The sequence below is a fragment of the Seriola lalandi genome, unplaced genomic scaffold (genome assembly GCF_002814215.2).
Source record: "Seriola lalandi dorsalis isolate HSWRI2012SDOR001 ecotype SW California unplaced genomic scaffold, Sedor1 jcf7180002054295, whole genome shotgun sequence".
Lineage (NCBI taxonomy): Eukaryota > Metazoa > Chordata > Actinopteri > Carangiformes > Carangidae > Seriola > Seriola lalandi.
This window is the reverse complement of record NW_019524848.1, coordinates 138,117-159,804: the sequence shown is the minus strand read 5'-3', so window position 1 is coordinate 159,804 and position 21,688 is coordinate 138,117. Positions and strand designations below refer to the sequence as shown.

General features: G+C 40.2%; 1 long non-coding RNA gene across 1 annotated transcript; it reads left to right on the top strand.

Moving 5' to 3' along the window:
* The first annotated feature begins 6,735 nt into the window (after positions 1–6,735).
* LOC111654941 (uncharacterized) lies at positions 6,736–15,430 on the top strand. The gene is made up of 3 exons (XR_002760771.2): positions 6,736–6,878; positions 9,193–9,271; positions 14,791–15,430. It is a non-coding gene; the product is annotated as an uncharacterized LOC111654941 (long non-coding RNA).
* The last annotated feature ends 6,258 nt before the right edge of the window (positions 15,431–21,688 follow it).

Here is a 21,688-nt window from a genome sequence, read left to right as displayed (position 1 = left end):
CCAGCCTAAGACATCATCCAAGTATTTGTGAAATAAAAATATCACATTTACATGGATGGCACAGACATGGAAATGAGCCAGAAAATACATCTCCTGCAGTCAAAACTGTGAGTGAATGAATGAATGAATGTTGACAACAGTTCATTGTTGAAATGAAACTACTACTGCTGTAGGATTGAGTGAAGTCAAATGATATGATCTGAAGGGGAAGTCATGGATAATTGTTGCACATACCTTTGGAGTTATTTGCCCAACAATTTTTTTGTTGTTGAGAGTATGTATAACAGGAAATATCCCTTCATGCTGAGCAAACAAGAGTTATGATTCTTATGTATCATTGTTTTATGAGAACAAGTCCTTTTAGTAATCACAATTATTGTTTGAGAGGGAATTGATCAAGACGCAAGCACAAGAACACCCTGTCAAGTTCACTTTTTGTCGCACCCCCGTTTAAACCATTCAAACAGTACGACAAAAAAGACAGCAAAGAGAAAGCAGCAAACAGAATATACAGTTAGACCTTCTCATCTGCTGCGGGAGAATGACAGGACAGAAAAATATGAAAAAAGTATGGAGGAGGCAAGATACAGAGAGGGAGAAATGTAGAGGAGGCGTAGGAAGACGTGTTGATTTGTGTGTGTGTGTGTGTGTGTGTGTGTGTGTGTGTGTGTTTGTGTTTGAGTGCGTATTTCTCCTATTCAGTCCCACTGGCCTTGTGCTTCTCTTATGTTAGCTGAAGGTTGAGCCTTGGGCTCCAATGAAAAGACCCCATCAGCAGGCAAAGAGCACCCTGTTCCTGTGTGTGTGTGTGTGTGTGTGTGTGTGTGTGGAGTGTAGAGTACATACACAGACATGCAGGTTCCTGGTAGCCTTGGGCACCCAGGACCCACACACACTGAAGACACACTCTCCTTTTGTTCCTCCCAAACAGCTCTATAGAAAAGTAATAAAGACAGGAGAGCTCTGACAGCCGGTTCAACCATCTCTCCTGCTTATTTTATTTTTCACCATCATTCTGTTTCTCTCTGCTTCTCACCTTGATCATCTGCCTCACACTCTCTCTGCCTGTCTCACCTGTTACATCTCTCTGTCTCTGTCTTTCATGATGATTTTGTCTGTCTCATTGTGTCTCTTGTATCTCAGGTCTATGCGGCATTTTCTCTGCTCATCTGTTTATCTGTTTTTCTTAACTTGTCTGTCTCTTGACGTATGTTATTCTGTCTTTCTCCTTGTCTTTTTAACATACACAACCACATGTTGACACAGGAAATGCAGGGGCAACATGCTAAAGTTGGCTTTTAGACTCTTTACACTCTCAATTTGTATTTACAGCTGTCTTCACTCTGTCTTTCTTTCTTCTGTCCATCTTAGCTTTGATTTAGATTTTTCTCCCTCCTCTTTGCTGCCATTCTCTCTCTTTATTTCTCCCCATTTATTTCCTCCCTCTGTCCGTCACTGTCTCCTCTCTCCAGCTCATGCTGAGTTTGCCTCCAGCCCTCCGTGCCTCTCTCTCCCTCTCAGCCTGTTTTTCTCTCCTCTCTCCTTCGATCTGTTTATTCTCTGCTTGTTTTTCTGGCCTCCACAGCTCTCCCCCTTCCCTGCCAAGACCTAACACCACCACCTCTCATCCTCCTCTTCTTCTACTTATCTGCTCTGTCTCCACTTTCTCCCCACTCTGTCTTCATCCCTGCTTTCCTCTATCTCTCCAACTTTAGCTCCTCTCATTTCAATCATTCACCCCTTTTCTTTTTCTTTTTATTTATCTGTCTCCTGATTCATACTTGTGTGGCCGTCTATCCTTCACTGCCATTGTTTTGTTTTTTTATGTTTTTTTTTTAACTCAGTATTCTTTATAAATCCTGCGGTCACCATGACTTTTTCTCCAAGTATTTTTTTTGTATTACCATCTTACAAGTAAATTGAGGGGACAGCGTTTCTGTTTTATTCTTCGGATCACAGTGGCATCATATAGAGTCGTGAAGTGGGCGTGGTCGCTGGATCTTCCCATTCTATATTCCTATGTCCCTTTTTTCTTTAAGCAATATCGTCAGTGTTACTCAACACAGAACCACTGGACTCAGATGTATGTGTCGACCCTATGGGTTTATGTTATGGCTAAAAGCTTTAATTTTTTCAGTTTTGTTTCAGAGAAATCCTTTTTTGTCATTCTGACAAAGCAGACGGGTCTAAATATTATATTACATGAACCTTGGGCGCTGTTGCTATGGAGAAGAAACCTGTCAGGGGTGAGGAAAAGTAATTCAAAACACTTGTTGCAGTTGTTAACTGCATTTGATTTCATCTGCAGACTGTGTTTGCAGGTCTATTAACACTGTCATCTTTAGCTGCTGTCCACCATTAGCAAATCACTTGACAGAATTTCAAGGACTTTTGGATGTTTCTTACCAAATTGCACCTTTTTAGCGACATAGTATTACAAATATTTGTGTCCACAGGCTTGTATATTTATATTATTTCCAAGCCATAGAATTGTTCAAACTATGTGTAACACTGTCTATGGGAAAAATGAATGGGACTTTAACTTCTGGAACTGGGGGCAGCAAATAGCTCCATCCATTTCACAAATCTATAGGTCTGTGTGGCACCATTGTGAAATGCAATTGACTGACTGACACATGAAGAGTTATTTTTGTGCTGTAAAATGCATGAATCAAAAGTCATGTTCCTGAGCCCTGAATTTTAATAAGATGGTGGATAGATGAAACTAATTTTAAGGTAAGACAGCTCACACTGTTAGGCCTACTGCGTGTTTGTGGCCGGCGGTGTCGGTGGCTTTAGGAGGAAAATGCATGCAAGTGTTAAAGTTTTAATATCTCAAAGAAGAAAACCATACAGGTGAGTGGATTCTCTTTCAATGGATTTATTAAATCTTTAAGTTCACCAATATAGGCATCCTGCGGTCAAGTAACATGAGTTTTTGCAAGGTAACACATGTGATATGTTCAATGCTTTCCTCTCAGTGTATTCTATGACCAGAGAACACATAGTGTTTGATGTATTTCAATAAACACGCATCACATAAAGGATTCTTGGGACTTGACGCGCCCGGCTTGCAGAGTCATCTGTTTTATTTTCAGTAGAGCTCCATTGCACTGGGACATGGAGTACATGTATGTGCTGAGGTAAGCTGCATGTATTATGGAGGGCAATACTGTGAAAGCACAGGTCTATCTTTGACACACAAAGGACATAACACCTACGTCAAGTAAGGTTAAAGTGATGTAGGAACTGCTTGTTACATGTTTTTCTCAGTACGTAGCAAAAACAAAAATGTATTGACAAAAAAAAAATAATTAAGGTGTGCATTTAAAGAAACAGTTCCTCAGTCACTGCACTCTGTCCTCCGCGAATGCTGAGATTTTTAAGCTTTTTACACACACCTATAAGTCCCCTCCTAAACTCTGCCACTTACACTATCCTTGCTCTTTGTTTTAATTTGGTTCAGTTGTGTTGGTGGTATTATAGACGACATAATGGTAAATTCTGCCAAAATGAGTGCCTGAACATTTAAAACGCCCTTTAGGGAGTTCAGCTTGTCCCACTGTGCACTGCAAACCCATTTCTTGTTGGAAATGTCACAGTTTTCTCAATGGAAGCCAGCGGGCCAGTGCAGCTTTTTGCAACAATGGTTGATTGAGCTCTAAGAAAGGTTTCTGAGAGCTGAAAGCACCAAGTGCAACATATGATAACATCTTTAAAATGTTGACACACCAAAACAATAAAAAAAACAAAACAAAAAAAAACAAAATCATTGAATAATGTTGGAAAACCAAACAAGACATTTGTTGTATTTTGTCATTCACATATAAACACGCAATCTGCCATTTAAAGGGAGCTGTACTGAGAGAAGCTCCAGGTGTAGTTTATTAATTACCACAGAGAATGAAACACCTATAGGTGCCAGAGTGTAGGACCCCCCCTCCCAGCAAGCTGAAGTATCATAACAGTAGAAGCCTATTAATGACTGAATAAACTTAGGCCTCGATAAATACATTTAAACCCAGCCCCACCGCTACAAATGACAACTGTACTCCTCTCCCCTTGTTCCTTCTCTCTGTCTCTGTCAGGAGTTAGTTCTCCCTGTCACCTCAGCTAATCATGCTCCCATTCTCCCAACACCTCCATTGGGGAAACACAGAAAACACACCAACACACACTCACTAAACAGCATGTTATACATTTCTACTATGTTGTTAGCCAGGACCGAAGCTGAGTCGCAGGCTGAGGGGAGGTGGGGGGTTACAATGATAAGTGTGTTTCATTTAAAGTCTTATTGATCAGTAAAGCTAATTATACCCATTTGTTAACCTGTTTGTGTGTCTGCTCCAGTCCGTATGTCAGGTCTGTGAGGTCCTTTTGACGGTGTGAAACTGAAATGAACACCTGTGGGGTAATTGTGCGCTCAGCTTGTGCGTTATCATCGTTATTGTTCATCTTGAATTTTCAAATTCAAACAGGCTGGATGCTCTTAGCATTAAAGTACAACTCATTTCACAAGAAAGCATTTCTTCCTAGTGCTGTATATCAGTAATCTTATACAATGAGTTGAGTTAGATGATAAACTTGTTTGATCCTGGGATGGAAACGTTTCATTATGTATGACATAAAGGAAGTTTTCAGTAGAGTAAATAAAAAAAAAACTCAATTCATTTCAATCAAACTGTCCATTAGGCCTACCCGATAGCATACATTAACATATTATGGTTCGTTAGGACTTTGGTTCTGAATCACAGCCATATATTGCATTTTTGAAATGATTCCAGTACTTCTGGTGTTTTGTGTTTTTATTGTTTGTTTGGGTTTTTATGCTTTATTGGTGAAATAACTGGACAAACAAAATGTGACATGGAAGACATGGTGACCTCACAAACATAAAACATAACAGACAGACAGCTGACATAACATAGGACAGTTACATAGTGTATATAAAATAAGATCTAGGGGTGAAGATTGGATTGTATTGGGTGGGATGTGTTTGTGCGTGTGCTTGTTAGGACACCCGTTGTCATTTCCTGCTGGAGAAACAACAGAACCAGTCTCACCTTTTTTTGGTGAGATAAAGAATGGGGCCATAAAGTCAGTTGCAGGTCAACTTAATGAAATAACAATTCTACGATCAACATGATGAATGTTAACTGCTCCTATTGCAACCGCTACTGGTGTCGACTGAAAATGGCAGCAGCTGTCGAAAACAGAAAAATTAAAACTGGTCCCGAAGTGTTACTTCTTTTCATTGCTGCACCATGATGGTGGAATGGAAACTTAAACACACTCTGTATATAAACTAAAGAGTTAATGGAGAGAAAAAGAGACAGAGAGAGCGAAATGTCAGTCATCAGTAGTTTCATACATTCAGTTTCATACATCAAATGCTGCTATTCTTCGTTGTCACTTTATTTACCTGTGACACCTGAGTTTGCTTGCTATGAGGAATGCATACAGTTTGCCTTTTAAATATTGCCTGCGATGGCAACCCTCCTGTCTGGTTCAAGGTAACACTGATGGGTTGCCATGGTTTTGGTGGTGAGCACAGCCAATCCTCTTCTCATCTCCCTCTGCTTTACCTCTAATTTCCTTTTCTCTCCTTTGCTTTCTCTTCTCTGCAAAGGCACTAGATCACAAGAGAAAGCTGAGGGGAAAACAGAGAAAGGAAAGAGTGAGAGAGACCATTTACACAGACTTTTTTGATGCAAAAGAGAAACGCCTGTGCTGACATGAGCACGAGAGAGTAGAAGTGGCATTAAGAAAACTATCCTCCAAGTTCTACATTAGTATTCAATTTTCTAATTTTATCCATGTTCGCACTTAGGGTTACAGTTGTGATCGCAGTGAGGATCAAAGGTTTGTCTTCACATTCACAAATCTGACACATTTCAGCCAACAGTTTTATATACAGGTTGTAGCAAGATTGGAGCAGCCACTTGGTTTTCAGTCACCAACCCTGATTAAGGGCCAGCTTGCACCATTAATAATTTTGGCTACATAATAACCAGAGACGTTGTGGTTCCCGTTTTGTTTCAGTTTCCATTTGTGTCTCAGTTCACAGTGATGTTGAAACTATATCAAAAATTCAACATATATTCTTTCATGGAATTGTGCCTCAATGTACTGGGGACACAGAAAATCACAGAAAGAAATGTTTGTGCCTTACGTCCAGTTTTCTGGAGGCATCTTAAGGAAAATCACAGGAAACATGATGGGATATAATTTCAACAGTGGATAGACAAATTAAAAGAAAAACCTGGAAAATTAGTGAAGAAATAGGATGACAATGCCCCCATCCATAGGGGACAAGGGGCCACTGAATGGTTTGAGTATGAAAATGTAAGTCATATACTAACGTCACCCATCTGTAAGTGGACAGCACTTACTGTAACAAACATGCATCTCTGTACAAAGAAATTATACCTGCTAATATCTGAACTGATGTAAACTTGAAAAGCAACAACTTGTTACAACTACAATTGCTATTGAAATGTCAAATGCTAAATAGATGAAAGATGTTCAGTAAATATTGGTCCATAAGACTAAAGGTCTCCAGCCAGGCTACTGCTGTCATGATCTGCCCCTCTAAGTGACTTTCTGGGCTATGTATTATTTTCTGTTTTATTTTGAAATCATTTTTCTTAGGTGTCTGTTGTTGATTTAACTTCCTGCCTCAGCGTGTTTCCTGCCATTTGTGATTGCCTGCCCCAGCTCAATCAGTTGCACCTGTGTCTTTGTACCTGCTCCCCTTGTTGTGTTCAGTGCATGCTCCTGCTTCCCTCCAGGTTGTTTTTCCTAGTGTCCCTTGTGTGTATTTTCCTGTTGCCTTCTTTCCTGGATTCCTGCCTGCCATGTCATCATCACTTTGGCCTGTAAGTCTGTGTGTTGTTCATCAGAATATCTTCACTTCACCTGCTTTTGTTTGTGTCTGCATTTGGGTCCAGAAATCACTGAACCATAACAATGGCAGCTCTGTGAGGCTAATGTTTAGCATGCTATGCTAACATGCTGATGTTTAGCAGGTAATGATTACTATGGTCACTGTCTTAGATTGTCACGTTAGCATGCTAACAGTTGCTAATTTGCACTGTATAAAGTAGAGCTGAAGTTGATTGGGAGGTTAATAGTTTTGGAAGTATTTAGACATTAACTAAAGTAGTGGGCAAAGTCAAAGTTTGGCCTGCTAGTAGTACATGAAAAGTCACAGCTCACCAGTTATTAGTTAAAGTTATTAGGCCTCAGTTAAAGTTATTAGGCCTCATCATGTCTGTAGCTATCAAGTGCATGAGGTCTTCTTTACAACATTCTTGTTTCAAATGAAAGATGGAAACAGCATTTTCAACCAACTCATACAACTAATGTTAGCTTAATTGGCTAGCTACAGCTGATAAAATCTTGTAGTTGTTGAGATATTCTATTCTGGACCATAGTTGTGGACTGAGCGACCAGTCTATTGCCATCCATGGCTAAAAATGTTGAAGTGGACACACTCCTGAGTCAAATGATATAACACACGGAGCATATTAAAGTACTATATGCAAATTCAAAGCAATGTGATGTACAAGCTACACGTTGCACCTTTTGACAAAGTCTGTATTACATGATGACGGTGGAAAAAGGGTGAGCCAAACACGTTCATTTGGCAGGAAGGGAAAACATTCTGTTTTGGTCAAGTGTGGTGTACTTCAGGGTTGTTGCATTCAGTGTTTGGCTGGGAGAGTTGACTGTGTCCTTTGGTCTTAGAAATTGGCAGAAGATTGTGTTTTGGCAGAATAAAAGATGGGGTAGATGACAAGGAGAGGGATGTCATTGCCAGGTATGTAGAAGAGAGGGAGGGGGCAGGGAGGGGAGGGGGGACGCAAGGATTTCTGGCAAGTGTGTAAGAAGGGAAGTAGAGGAAAACATTGATGGTGTTTTAGCCAGTTCTGTAGTGGGGTGTCCCACTGTAATATTAACTTGATGGATGGAGCTCATTTCTCCAGAGGAGATTAATGAGGAGGGGTCAAATTGTGTGAGGCCTTTACACACATGTGCATAAATACACACACACACACACACACACACACACATACATACATACATACATACATACACATATATATATATATATATATATGTGTATGTGTGTGTGTGTGTGTATGTACACACACATACAACGAGCACATGAAGTCTTATGCATGGATGGATTACAGTCCAATAAACATTACAAAAATACCTGCAAAGACTCAGAAGGGCAGCAAACGTGGGGGATGGAGGTGGAACAGACAGTTCTTACAGTGGCCCGAAAGAAAGTGTTGCTTAATTTCATTCAGTTTTATTTTTCTCCATCAGAGTTTTATTTTTCAAATTTTAATTTGCACTTGTTGTTGGTACTGCTAAAGTTCAGTCTGTATCTGTGGGAAATTGGCAGAAGAAGATGTTAGTTTTCAAGTATAAATATTAGAACCTTGATTGTATGAAAGTACAATGAGATAATCAGAGCCCTTGAATCTACCTGTGACCTGCAAGTTTCCATCAGATGTTGGTTTTCAAAGGGGAAGGCAGATAGAAATTGTGAAGAATCCTTAAACAGTGGTTGCACAACTGTACTTCTGTGGAGCACTGAATTTAAGTAACCTGAGTTCAATCATTTATTTTGGGGGCACCATTTGACTGACATATGTCTACAACTAGTGGTGGCCAGCAGTGACCTTCTCTGCATGCTTTGTTGCTCTGGAGTCATGCAGGCCATCAAAAAACATGAGAGGAGAGTCACAGCTAGTTACCCTTACCTTTCGTGATTACCCCCAACTGGTAATGACCTGCAGTTTGTCCACATATTGGGAAAAACCAGCAAGGAAGCAGAGATGAAGACGATTACTTTTGATTCTATTATGGCTCTGTGGAAAAGAACCAGCTCTTTTTTTCAGATGGTGACCTTCTCAAAAATGTACATCCACAGCATATTAATATATTGATGTTCTCCTACACCTTGTGATATAATCCTACTGATTTGAGCCATAGATGTCAGCGTGTAGGCATGGTGATAGTTGCTCCTTAAAGACTGTTGTTGCACAAGTTTAAGGGAGTAGGCAGGTCCATATGACTCCACTGTCACAGTTTCTTGGTGTCCAACACTTCTTTTTCTTGGGGAGGGTAATCGTCTAAACAGTATCACAAGGGATTAAAGCTTTAATGTTTTTCCAGGTCCAACGCATCAGGTGGGTGTAACTACGCAACAAAAAGAAAGCTTGGACAACCAATGAAAACATCGCAACATTGTAAGGTAAGCCAATGACACAAGTGGCTAATCACCTATATCTTCCCTTAAATGTTTTCTAAAGACGCATCAATACTCCACCCAAAAGTTTAGCTTCTCCCACTCAAGCTTATACACATTTTCATCAGATCTTAACTGCATCATAATCAAGTGCCAAAGCGAACACTGCCACACACCTGGATAAATTCTACGTGAAGTTTGCATAATTGTTTTGTTGTCAGTTTCATAAACTTAAAAGAATTGTCAGATGTGACCCCCACCCAATTCCAGTATCTTAAAGGTTTGAGGAGAAGGGGCTTTAGATGTTGTTCAACAGTCCAATGAACTCTTCATCTGAAGCGTATTGACCTACAACAGGTGTTCCAGTTTTAGATGCGCACTCATTGGGACCTACTGTGTCTGCATAATGTTTAAGTTTGAGAGAACTTTTTCATAAGCAGAGAAAGCTCTGGTACCTTTCTATGTTCTGATTAGTTTGTGAGGAAATATACTTCTCAGGCTCGGTGTGCTGGTGAATGTCTGTGGTAAACTTAGATCCTGATTTTCATTGAATCTTTTATGAATACTAAATTGAAAAACCCAGGCATCAGCGCAAGAAAGCCACACTTTCCCTCACTGTGCATCAGCACATAGTACACGAAGCTGGCTACATCATACACAGAACCTGATTAGCATTTAAAGAAGTCCTCAAAAAGATATGAAGGTGATGAGATGAAAAATGCTTACCCAGTTTCTGTCTCTATGTGAAACTCTATGCCCAGGTCAAGGTTTATGAAAAGTGGAATATCTGTTGTCTCATCAAAACTGTGGTCTCCCTGACTAACTGCATATTTTCCTCATGTTCTTTGCCTGTCTGATTTTCCTCGCCCTTTCAAACAAACATTCTTTCTTGAAGGAGGAGAGAGTAATGAAAACACCTTGACCTTGTGGATGAAAGATTGCAGTATACCACAGACTTCTTTTATGGGGATAAAATCCAATTCAGCTCAATTCAGTGTTTCGTTAGACACGGTTTCATTTAAGGTGCTTTCTGGATGGTGATAGTACAGACATATGTATGGATGATGACTTGTAAAGATTATTATGCTTTTATTCATGGATGCTCTGCTTTATTAGAATAACTAAAAAGACAGACAGAAAAAGATGGTAAAGATGAAACATGCAATAACGTTCACATCTAAGGATGTGCCATGCCTTCTGACCTGTAAGAGTCTCTTTAAAAGTCTATTGCCTTTCATCTGAGGACAGGGCTAGCTGATCCAGGTTCACATTCTTCTCTCAAAGTCACTGGGAGCTTTTACGCCAGTATCCTGCTGTCAACATACTGTACAAGAAGTAAAGCTTTTGCTGCCATTGGGAGCATAGGCACCAGAGTCTCGCGTACTACATCTTGGTTGTCATGGTAACAATAGGTTAAGATTGTTGAATAGTCAGTTTGGTTAGGTTTAGGCACAAAAACTACATGGTTAGGTTTGGGGGAAAAAATGGTGGTTTTGTTTTAAAAACAAGTACCTCCTTAAGGTTAGAGGACCTTCATCGTCATGGTTACAATAATAAACGCGCAGTTAAGGTTGTGGATAAGAGAAACAATGAGGCTTTAGCTCATTAGGAAGTGATCGTTGGCAACACTACAACAAAAATGAAATTCTTGGCTGTTGTTTAGTAATTTGTTCTTCACTATTTATACTCAGTCAAAGTCATAATTGGATTGTGTCTTTATTCTGTTCAAAAAGTTAGGAGTCTTTCTCTTGGTAAACAATCAAAATTGGTTGCTTAATGTCACTGTAGAAAGGTAGCTAGCAGGTAGCTTTGCCAAGAGTTAATTGATTCTCCCATTAAAACATTTTAAGCATTGTATTAAGCTTCTCAACCTAAGAAATTTTAATTGGGATTTCAAGCTCCAGGATTTAGGAGTGTGAAGCAGTTTGTCCTGTCAGTCTGTGAGGCTTACATGAAAGTCAGATGTGACTTACCAGCAGTTTGCCATGTTTTTGTTTTTTTGTTATGGTTTTGGCTATTGGTTTTTGAATTTGAATATTGGTCGCAAACAATTGTGACTAGAAATATTGTAAAATAAGTTCTGGTCAGGTTGTACAGTGAGAATAAGAGACTGTGTATGATGATTCAGTTCTGTGAGCTGCCTGTGTGAAACACACACACACACACTCACACAGCTGTCTCGTACCGCAGCTGTTAGGGCTTTGACGGTATTACACTATCAATTCCAGGAGATCTCATCAATACCGAATTGCATGTTTGTGTGTGTGTATGTGCGAGTGTGCGAGTGTGATAGACAGAGATTAACCCTCTGTCTCCTTCTTTCACAGTCTCTGTCTTTTCATCTATCTCATTTGGGATCCTCCATTTTATTTTTTTTAATGGAAAATTCAAACGGGCCACCCCTCTTTTCTGCCTTTGTCTCTGTCCTATTTCCCGCCCTGCCTCCTTTTCATCTGTCTTCTCTCTCTATCTCCCTTTCTGCCTCCCCCCTTCTCACCTGCTAAAATATCACAAAGTGTTTTCTCCACTTTTTTTCGCTGTCTGTTCCTGATCAATACAATGAAAAGGCCAAAGGGAGGGAGGGAGACTGACTGACTGAGAAAAACAGATAGGCATGGAAAGCGGTAAGAGAGAGGAGGGGGAAAGAAGAAGAAGGAGAAGAGAATTCCTTCACCACCTCTCTCCCTGTTTTGTCTCTCCCTCTGTAACTTTCAGCCTCGCAGGCCAAATGTCCCTTATAGTGCTAAACCAACATACTGTATTTCAGCCATGCTGTCAGAAGTCACTCTGCAGGAAGGAGAGGATTGGGGGGGAAAATGAGAAAATAGAAGAGATGGAGAACAAAGGAAGAGAAACAACAGCAAGAAAGAGAGGAAATGAAAGAAGCAGGCAGCACAAAATAGAAGCAAGACATGTAGCATGAGCATGGGAGATGCAAAAAGAATGAAGATTTTTAATATTCTGCACCAGGAAAAAAATGTAAATAAATAAACAAACAATACATAGAGTATTCTGGACATACAAACATTTTCATTATGCACCTTTATCAAAGGATAATTGCAGTTTATTACAACTTAGATCATATATTTGTGCAGTTGGTCATTTCTATCATTATAACATTACTCAGTAGTTGGACATTTTGGGAAATATGTTTATTCGTTTTCTCGAGATAATGATGAAAATTTTAATACCACTCTTTATTTCCATTCAATATGAAGCTAGAGCCAGAAGTTGGTTTGTTTAGTATAAAGACTGGAAACAAGGAAGCTGCTAGTTCTTATATATTATAATAGATTAAGCATACAAGATGAAATGTGTTAACCGGTGTGCTTTAGATGGCAGCTTTTGTTTCATCATACACAGACATGGTAGCTGTTTTTCCCCATTGAGTATCTTTATACTAAGTTAAGCTAATACTCTAAGATAAATATTCTTCTAACTTAACAACTGAAACCACACACTCACCAGATCTGAGTGGATTTTTATATTGGCTGGAGGAGGAAAAGAGCAGAATCACATCTAAGTTTTGGTTTGTATCTTCCAGTGTGGAAAACATTCCCTGCCAGTGCCCATACCCACCACTAAAAGAGTAATTATAGTCATTTGGGCAAACATCGCAATTAGGGGGGATGGCTGGGGGATATGAAACTGCAGCTTTCATGATGTATGCTAGCAAGACGGGCAATTTACATAAAAATGTCATTATTTAAGGGAATACTGGTGTGCATGTAAACACAGCCACCACAGATAGATGGATAGATGATAAAGACAGAAAATGAGTCACACCAGTTAATCATCTTGCCTTGTGGTTTTCGTAACAAACATCAAAATGACCTGACTGACCAATCAGCTTACTGACATTAGCACAGTAATTAACCAGCAGCCTGCTACCAGGCTACACCAGCAGCACTGTGTGTGTTTCTGTAGGAGAGACGCACGCACGTGTATGAGTGTATGGGCAGACACTGATGTGTCTTCATTCTCTAGCTTCTCAAGCTTATCACATGTCATACTATGAATATGGGGGTGGGTGGTTAAACAGTCATGGTGCAATGACCCTGACTATGTGACAGACTGCTCCATCCACTTCCCTTGGGCTCCTCCCCTATGTGCATCACTACGGGAAGCCAGGGAGGCCAAAAACACATTGAAATCTGAATAATGCATTATCAAGACACATCACAACAACACGCTAAGGTTGTACATTGTTAACACATTTAGAGCTTCAACGATTAGTTGAGTATTAATGGATTTGTCGACAAAAACGGATTCAGTAACTAATTGTTTCGGTCATTTTTCCAGCAAAAATGCCAAATGTTTTTTGGTTCCAGCTTTAAAAATGTGGTGATTTTCTGCTTTGTCATATAAATAGCAGATTGAATATGCTTTGGTTTTTGAGACTTTGTTTAACAAAAGTTGAAAACATCACTGTGGAATTGTGAATAAATTGCTTTTAATTGTTTCAATCATTTTAATTGTTTTAATCATTTTATAGACTAAATGATTAATCGATGAATCTGAAAATTATTTTCTTTATTAATCAATAATTAAAGTGATTGTTTGTTGCAGCCCTAAACACAGTACAAACATTTTAAAATGTAGACAACACATTGGCTTATTAACAGCATTTAACAGTTTAACAGTGATGTTTTCAAGCTGTTAATTACATTAACAGTTTGCGTTACAATGTGCTATCTCTAACATGTGTTGTCAACATGTGACTTCAGATGTCAGGCTCAGATGCTTTAGGAGTCTTTCTCTTTTACACCCGGTCGTAGTGGATTCATCCCCAAACTTGTTTCATTTTTAACTCATCGATGCAGCACGCATGTGAAAAAACATAGAGGACTGCATGTTAATGTGCACATAAAATGTGTTCTTGCCACATAGTATACTGACTTTGCTGCCCTATCATGTCTTGTTGTGGCAGGCTTTTCTCCTCAATAACCTCCACCCTTATTAATGGTGAATGAAAATGAATTCTGGTCAAAAAGAGGAATTAAGGATTCTGTCATCCTTCTTCCCATCCCTGCCCACAACCACACGGCTGGCCAGACTGGTCCAGAAATGTCATGTCCTCTTGCTAATGAGGTGTGTGTGTGTGTGTGTGGGGGGGGGGGCACGCTAAGAGGAGTTTAGGTCTTGCATGTCTTCAGGAGGAGTGAAAACACACACACACACACACGCTGACATTTAGCAGAACCATAGACCCTAATTTTGTTTCACTGTCTGGCCTTCAGTGTGCCAAGTCCTAATTCTCTCTCTCTCTCTCTCTCTCTCTCTCGCTCTCTCTCTCTCTCTCTCTCTCTCTCTCTCTCTCTCTCTCTCTCTCTCTCTCTCTCTCTCTCTCTCACACATAAACACACACTCTTCTTTACCTCCATTTTTTCCCCCTTTGTCTTAACTCGACACTCACAAAGATACTGTCACACTCTCTGTGTATTATTCTCTTCACTCAGCTGTTATTCTCTTACTTCTCCATGTTCTTTATTATCCTCTCTCTCTCTCCGTCTGTGTGCCCTCAGATTGCTGAACTCCCCTGATGTACGCTTTGAAATACCTACCAGCAATCTGGATAACATAAAAATGGATTTAATTTTAACACCTGATCAGCAGAGAATAGCCTGCTCCAGTTTGACATGTGTTTGATGCTCTGTGCAGCCCACCTGCAAAAACCTTTTCAGCCTTTTGACTTTTTAAATGTGGTTGGAACAGTGTGTGATGTTCGTGGTTCCAGCCTGACCCACTTGTGCTGATGCGAAACCTGGCTTTCTTTCCCATGTTCCCATTTTACTGAGAAGAAATAATGTACCTTTTAGAATTAAATATTAAAGGCATAAGATAATACAGTCCTGGTCAACTTAGATCTACATCAGGTATTTTGAGCACTGCCACTGACCTCAGAACTGATTCCTGTGAAGACCATGAGAAGCTCGTCTTAAAAAGATCAAACTAATATGCTGTGTATGTGTGTGAGGGAGGGGCTTTTAAAAGGAGAGCTGTATAAATTGATCATAAATGATGGCAATGTTGCAGTTGTGAGGGACAGTGTTGGTGACTGACAGAGCTAGATATAACAAATCTACTTCTTTTCTATGTCTCTGAGTAGTTTTCATGTAGTGTAGCTATTTTCTAAATCAAGATGGAAGATGGGAACACCCCCCCCCACCCAAAAAAAAAAACAAAAAAAAAAAACACAGAAATAACTGAACTGTCGCTCCTGCACCTGTTCACCCTCTGATTTAGGAAAGAGGAATCAAAGTATGGAGCACAGAGGGTTTTTGTGAGAATTCAGCAAAGAAAATATAACATGTTGCGGCTGTAGAGATGCTGGTACACAGATATTTCTTTAACCTTGGACAGAGTCAGAGACTGTTTCCTTCTGCTTTCAGGTTTCATGCTAAGCGAGAAAACTGTTGAATCTGTGGATTATCCATATAATGGGCACAGATTCTGAAAAGAGATGTTGAAATTCAACATTAAACTGTTGTGGGCATCACAAATGAAATCCTTTTCATCCACAAACCCCCGAACCTGGACAAACACCAAAACTACCTGAACAGATAGATGGCACCAGAGAGTGGTGGGAGCAGTCTTACATCACAATATCACCCCAAGCAGTTTAATATGTCTCAACCCAAATCTGCTGTCTATGTTGTTGACTAAATCTTTTTACTCAGTGAATTAGATTTTGTAGACAATAATAATAATAATAATTTATCTAGTGGTGCAGTAAATGTGTTTTCACTGTTGTTACCTGTTGCTATATTTTGTTATTTACTTGTCTTGTCCTGTGTACGGGGATACATCCATGTACACAGTATGCACAATAGTTACACTACTGAAAATACTCGGATACTAGGAAATAAAAAATCTCCTTAACCACAAAAATATGTTTGACTTTCCAGAGTAAACAGATCAGACTTCTACTGACAATAAAATGAAAATGTTCAACAGCTCTTATAGAGCTCAGCCAGTGCACTGTGTAACAGATGATTTGACTCAAGCCTGTGAACTTGGAATCTGTGAAAGCTCACCTGTCTGAAGAAAAGAAGCACACAGTGTCAGTTAGATCAAAACCTGACCAATCCTGTCGCCATGTAAGGGATCATTCATACTAATGAATAATTAAGTTACCTCCACGTGTTTAATTTTATCACTTTGGAGATGCTTATGTCAATCCTTAAGCACATTAAAAGTTGTATTTTCATGGACATTTCATGTCTTTGGCATTCTGCAGTTATGTATTGACGAGTAGTGGGGCTCACGAGGAAAAACACATGATGATGTTGACACCTGTTTAATCTATATAATTGTATTTATTCATGAAGCAGTGGCCTTGACGCTTCCTCTTATTCTCTGTGAGATTTGTTCGGGGCAGAACCAGAGAATCGGCGTAAGTAAGTCACTTTTAGTGTAGCTTGCTACTACCAGTGAGGATTAGCTTGTAGCTCTGTTAGCTACAGATTCAAAACACCTCCATAAGAGATGAGATGAGCTTCCATAGCTGTGATATGATCCGTCACATTTATTAGAGAAAAAATATTTATTATGATTTTTTCAGTTGTGCCTTAAAGTGCTTTATTTATTTACCCACCCATCCATGTATTTGAACCTAGGAACTTGTTCCTGTGAGGCAACAGTGCTATTGAGTGACAGGCAGGAATGAAAGCCCCAAGGTAGGAGTTGTGCAGAGAGGTGGGGGCTAAGTATGAATGTGTCTTATTGTACTGTATAGATGATATATACTTATTACCAGATACAAACATACATTTCAAAACAAGTAAACTAGATTCTGCAAACCCTGACACTGACTGTTTGGATGTTAACAAAGCTCAGCAGAGCCTCACTGAGGTATATTATAGGTACTCAGCAGTTAACCCTCTAATGCTCCAGCAGAATTGGTAAGTGGCCCACGGGGGAAGCAGCAATAAAAACTGTGTGTGTGCACGTGTCATGCGTGTATAACCCTCCACTCACTGTAACAATTCCCTGCAGTCTGTTACTTTAAATAATAATGTGTTCTTAGCCAGTTTGTCTATTTAAATAAGATCTAGAAAAAGTTCAAACTTCTCAGTCATGAAATGCTTGACATTACCCATCTGTCTTTTTGACACCATGCGTTCACTTTGCAACAAGCTGCTTCACACACACAGTCGCACGCACGCACCTTCATCTCTCACTACAATTGTTTCAGTTGTGCTCTGTTCTGCGAGGCTCATACACACAGATTTATTTCAGTTTGTCCACACACACAAAGAACACAGCATAAAGATACAGAGTGCGCACACACACTTGCCCTCAAAGGGAAAATAAAAGTCACTGGAAAACGCCTTGCCTCCCTGCCTCTCTCCATATGCTTTGTCTGCCCTCATTAAAAGTGATGGGTGCACATCACACATACACACACATGCGTACACACACATCAAATCATATCATACCCAACTGTCATATTAGTAAAATATTAATGGTGAGCATGCCTGCTTGATATCCTCTTCTTGAGTGTTTGTGCATGAGTTCCCTGTCAGATTTGTGTGTGTGTGTGTGTGTGTGTGTGTGTGCACGTGTGTGCTTGCATACGTGAATTAGACAAAGAGTAACAAAGAAAAAGATCTGAAATCTTTGTGGCTATCCAACATGAAGGGAGGCTGAAGTAATTGGGTCGAGAGAGAGAGAGTTTGAGTAAGGGCAGGATGACGCTAAGGTGCCTGGACGAGAGCGGGAGGTAGAGAGAGAGAAAAAATAATGGAAAGAAATTGAATTCCTGGAAAAGAAAGCAAACCAGGATGGGGAAACAATGGCAAAAAGAAAAAGGGAAAATGGCATTTTTCATCTTTGGACAGAGAAATATAAAACACTTCAAAATGCAGACAGATGGTATTCCTGCAAATTGTGGCTATATTTTGTGTGTGTGTGTGTGTGTGTGTGTGTGTGTGTGTGTGTGTGTGTGTGTGAGACTACAGTGTCACTATTCTCACCTCTACAGAATGTCATTGTTTTTGCAGTATTTATAATACTGCAAAACAAAGGATGAGAGCATGAGTACTGAACAGTCCTATGCTTGATCAGCTTCTTGCATGTATAAATATCTGACAGAGCTGTGCAGCATTGTCACAATACGCTGCCCAGAGAGGGGACAGCGAGATCTGAATGACTGGAAAGAAAAAAAAAAAAAAAAAAAAAAAAGTTTCCAAATGATCCCTACAGCTGTGTTGTCTAATGCTTCTTTTCTCAACTGGTGGCTGGGTCACGGATGTGTGCGTGAAAAGAGAATTCAAATTTTTTTGATGCTGCACTTTTGTTGAGGCAGCATGCATGCAGTAGTCAATTGCTGCCTGCGTTGTCAATGACAACTATGTCCAAAAAAAACATAACTAATTAGCACTATAACACCAACTGCAGTAAATCTGGGGTTTCTTACATTGAGGACAAACTGTGTGCAGCGAGGCACATAAAACAAAACACTCACACAGACCTGTTGAGTACTTTAAAAGACGACTCCAGGAGCTGCGGGCATCGCAGAAATGCCTAACGTCTTCATGTTTGAAGCAAGAGCAGGCACTCCATGCATCTTAATAAGAAGCTCACCATACAGCAAAGTCAAAGAAGGCCCACACCACTGCAGAAGAGCTTCTTACCTGCCGGTGCTGGATCAACCTGCAGCGGAGGAACTGAAGCCCATACTGCTGGAATGATACCATATGTAAACACATTGAAGAAATATCTGACGACATCAAACAACAGACCACAGCTCAAGTGCCCTCTATGCATTACGGAGGGACGAATCCACAGACATTGCCAGCCATGTAATTTTACTTGTGTATGTGAGGCATGTGTGGGAAGGGGACGTACAAGAGCAAGTTCTCTGTAGTAGAGATCTTCACACCACCATAACTGCCCAGGACATTTTCAGTACCGTGGATTTGTGTGTCAGAATCACAACCGATGGCGCTGCCTCCATGACCGGAAAACATTCAGGCGTGGTGAAGAGAATATATGGAAAATTTCTGAATGTGCCACGGCTTCAGTGTTTTTTGCACCAAGAGGCCTCAGCAGCCCAGGATGCATCACTAAGTACAAATTGACATTCTGCTGCCAGATCAGATATTTTGGTAGAAAACAAACACGTCACACGTCATGTGAACATTTTACAGATACATTTTCTATCAACATATTTGCAACTTGCCAGATATGATAATGAACAACATTTATTCATTCATTTTTTAACAAAAACTATAATTACATTTCTTTCAAAACGTATTAGCTGTTCCAGATTAGTTGTGTTTAAACATCATTTCTAGGAACCCCCCCACCCCCACAACACTGACGTTACACTGACGGTATGTGTTGCCTGTCACACAAATGTCGCTTTTTATGTCACTTCAGAACTTAGGAACGGGGGTATATAGTACATGCAGGGTCACAGTGTATTCTTGGAGCAAGTACAGTACATATCAATCTCAAATAAACCACTTTTTACAGCTGTAATTTGCATAATCTCAGTCATTTTTAATGGCTCTTCTTCTGTTCTGCCCTCTGTCAACAGTTGGTAGAACACCGCACTGACTGACTCTGTTATATCCTGTTTGGATTTGCTGTTCTGAACATCCAGTGTCTGCTAGTTCTTTTCCAGGATGTGAGTCAGAAGTCAGGGTGGAAAAACGCATAACAGTACTGAACTCTATTTGACAGGTGATCTCTGGGATACACATTGCAAACAACACTATCAGTGGCTGCAAAAGATACCACCGCAATTAATTATAAGTAACCTTGTCAGCTAACCAGCCCACAAGGAAAGCCCTGACCCAAAAAATGCTGTTGCATGTAGGTGATATGGAGACATCACATGAGGAAGACAGTGTGAGAGTAACACGAAGGAAAAAGACAGGTCAAGGAAAGTAAGAGAGATTGTGAATAACAATGGAAAAAGGGGAAAAGCTTGAGGAGAAGATGGAGAGAGGGAAGGATGTGGAGTACCTTGAAGGAGAAGCACAGTTAAAGAAGACAAAGCATTATTGCTGCTTGGCTACGCAGGGACAAGCAGGGGGTCTCTCTGTTTTTCCTCTCTCACACACACAAATACACACTGGGGGCAGAGGGGACGCCTCTGTGGGCACCAAGGTCTTTCCTCCCTGTAAATTAAAACCATTAATAACCAACTGGGAGAAGAGGGGGAGGATGGAGGAGGGAGATGGATAGAGGGCAGAGGGGGAGAGAGAGAGACCAAGAGAGAGAGGGATTTTCGGATGGTGATTTAGAAATAAAGATTTGTGAACTGGATGTAAACTGACAGGAAAGTGGTACAACAGAGAGGAGAGAAGAAAAGAGAATAAGAGAGACGGAGGTAACTTTACGTGAGCATGATGTGGCTCCTATAAATCACTGTGATGGCCTGAAAAGAGATGTTCTGGATTAACTAGTGTGTGTGTTGCAGCAACTTTATGGCCTGTGTTTGGCTGTGGGTTAAACCAGACGGATGGTATGAGGATCCTAGTGTGTGTGTGTGTGTTTGTGTGTGTGTGTGTCTGTGTGTGTGTGTGTGTGTGTGTGTGTGTGTGTGTGCATCCATGCGTGCGTGTGTTTGTTTGTTCAAAAATGTACTTGCAGGTTACAGGACGACCAGATGTGTTCAGTGAGAGCAGTGTGAGCGAAGTGATGTCTATAAAGTTATGTCCCTTGCCTCTGTGTGTGAATGTGTGAGTGTGTGTGTCCTAGGAGGGCACCAATGTCTCATCCGTCTTCTGGAGTAAAGCAGTGTGAAGATGGAGCAACAGCGGTACAACACAGAGAGACGGAGGGAGGAGACACAGGCTTAGAAAACTGTGTGTGCTCAGCTATGTCAAGTATGTCAAGCCAAGGTTGAACCAGGAGGCCTAAAAAGGTATGTGTGTGTGTGTGTGAGAAACCACACATCCACATTATTTACACACAGTGAACATCAGAAAGCAAACATAGTGAAATCTTTATCTACACTGAACAAAACTTAAAGTTCTCAATAAAAGTTAGTAGTAAAACTGTTTTATTTTAATGTAACAGTGACTTCTTTCAGTGAAATCAGAAGATCTGTTCATTCATTTTTAGTGTCGGAGAATCAAATCCAGTTCTAAACAGCCCACGCACACACACATGCGCGCTCATTTTCTCAGCATTTTAAACATGGTGATCATTTTAATAACGTACCATATTAATTAAAGGAGCAATTTGTAAATTTAGCCATTTGCTACATAGCCAACGTTAGCATTAACAGCTGTTTAATTACCGGTCACAACTTCATTCACTCTTTTAACAAAACAAAAAAAAAAGCAACGAAGGAAGCAGTAAATGGACTTACATATTTAAGACCTAACTAAATGTAATTTAAGACCTAACATGCGGCTAATGTAAAGCTAGCGGAGCTTGGAGAGTTGGTTATCTGGTTGCTAG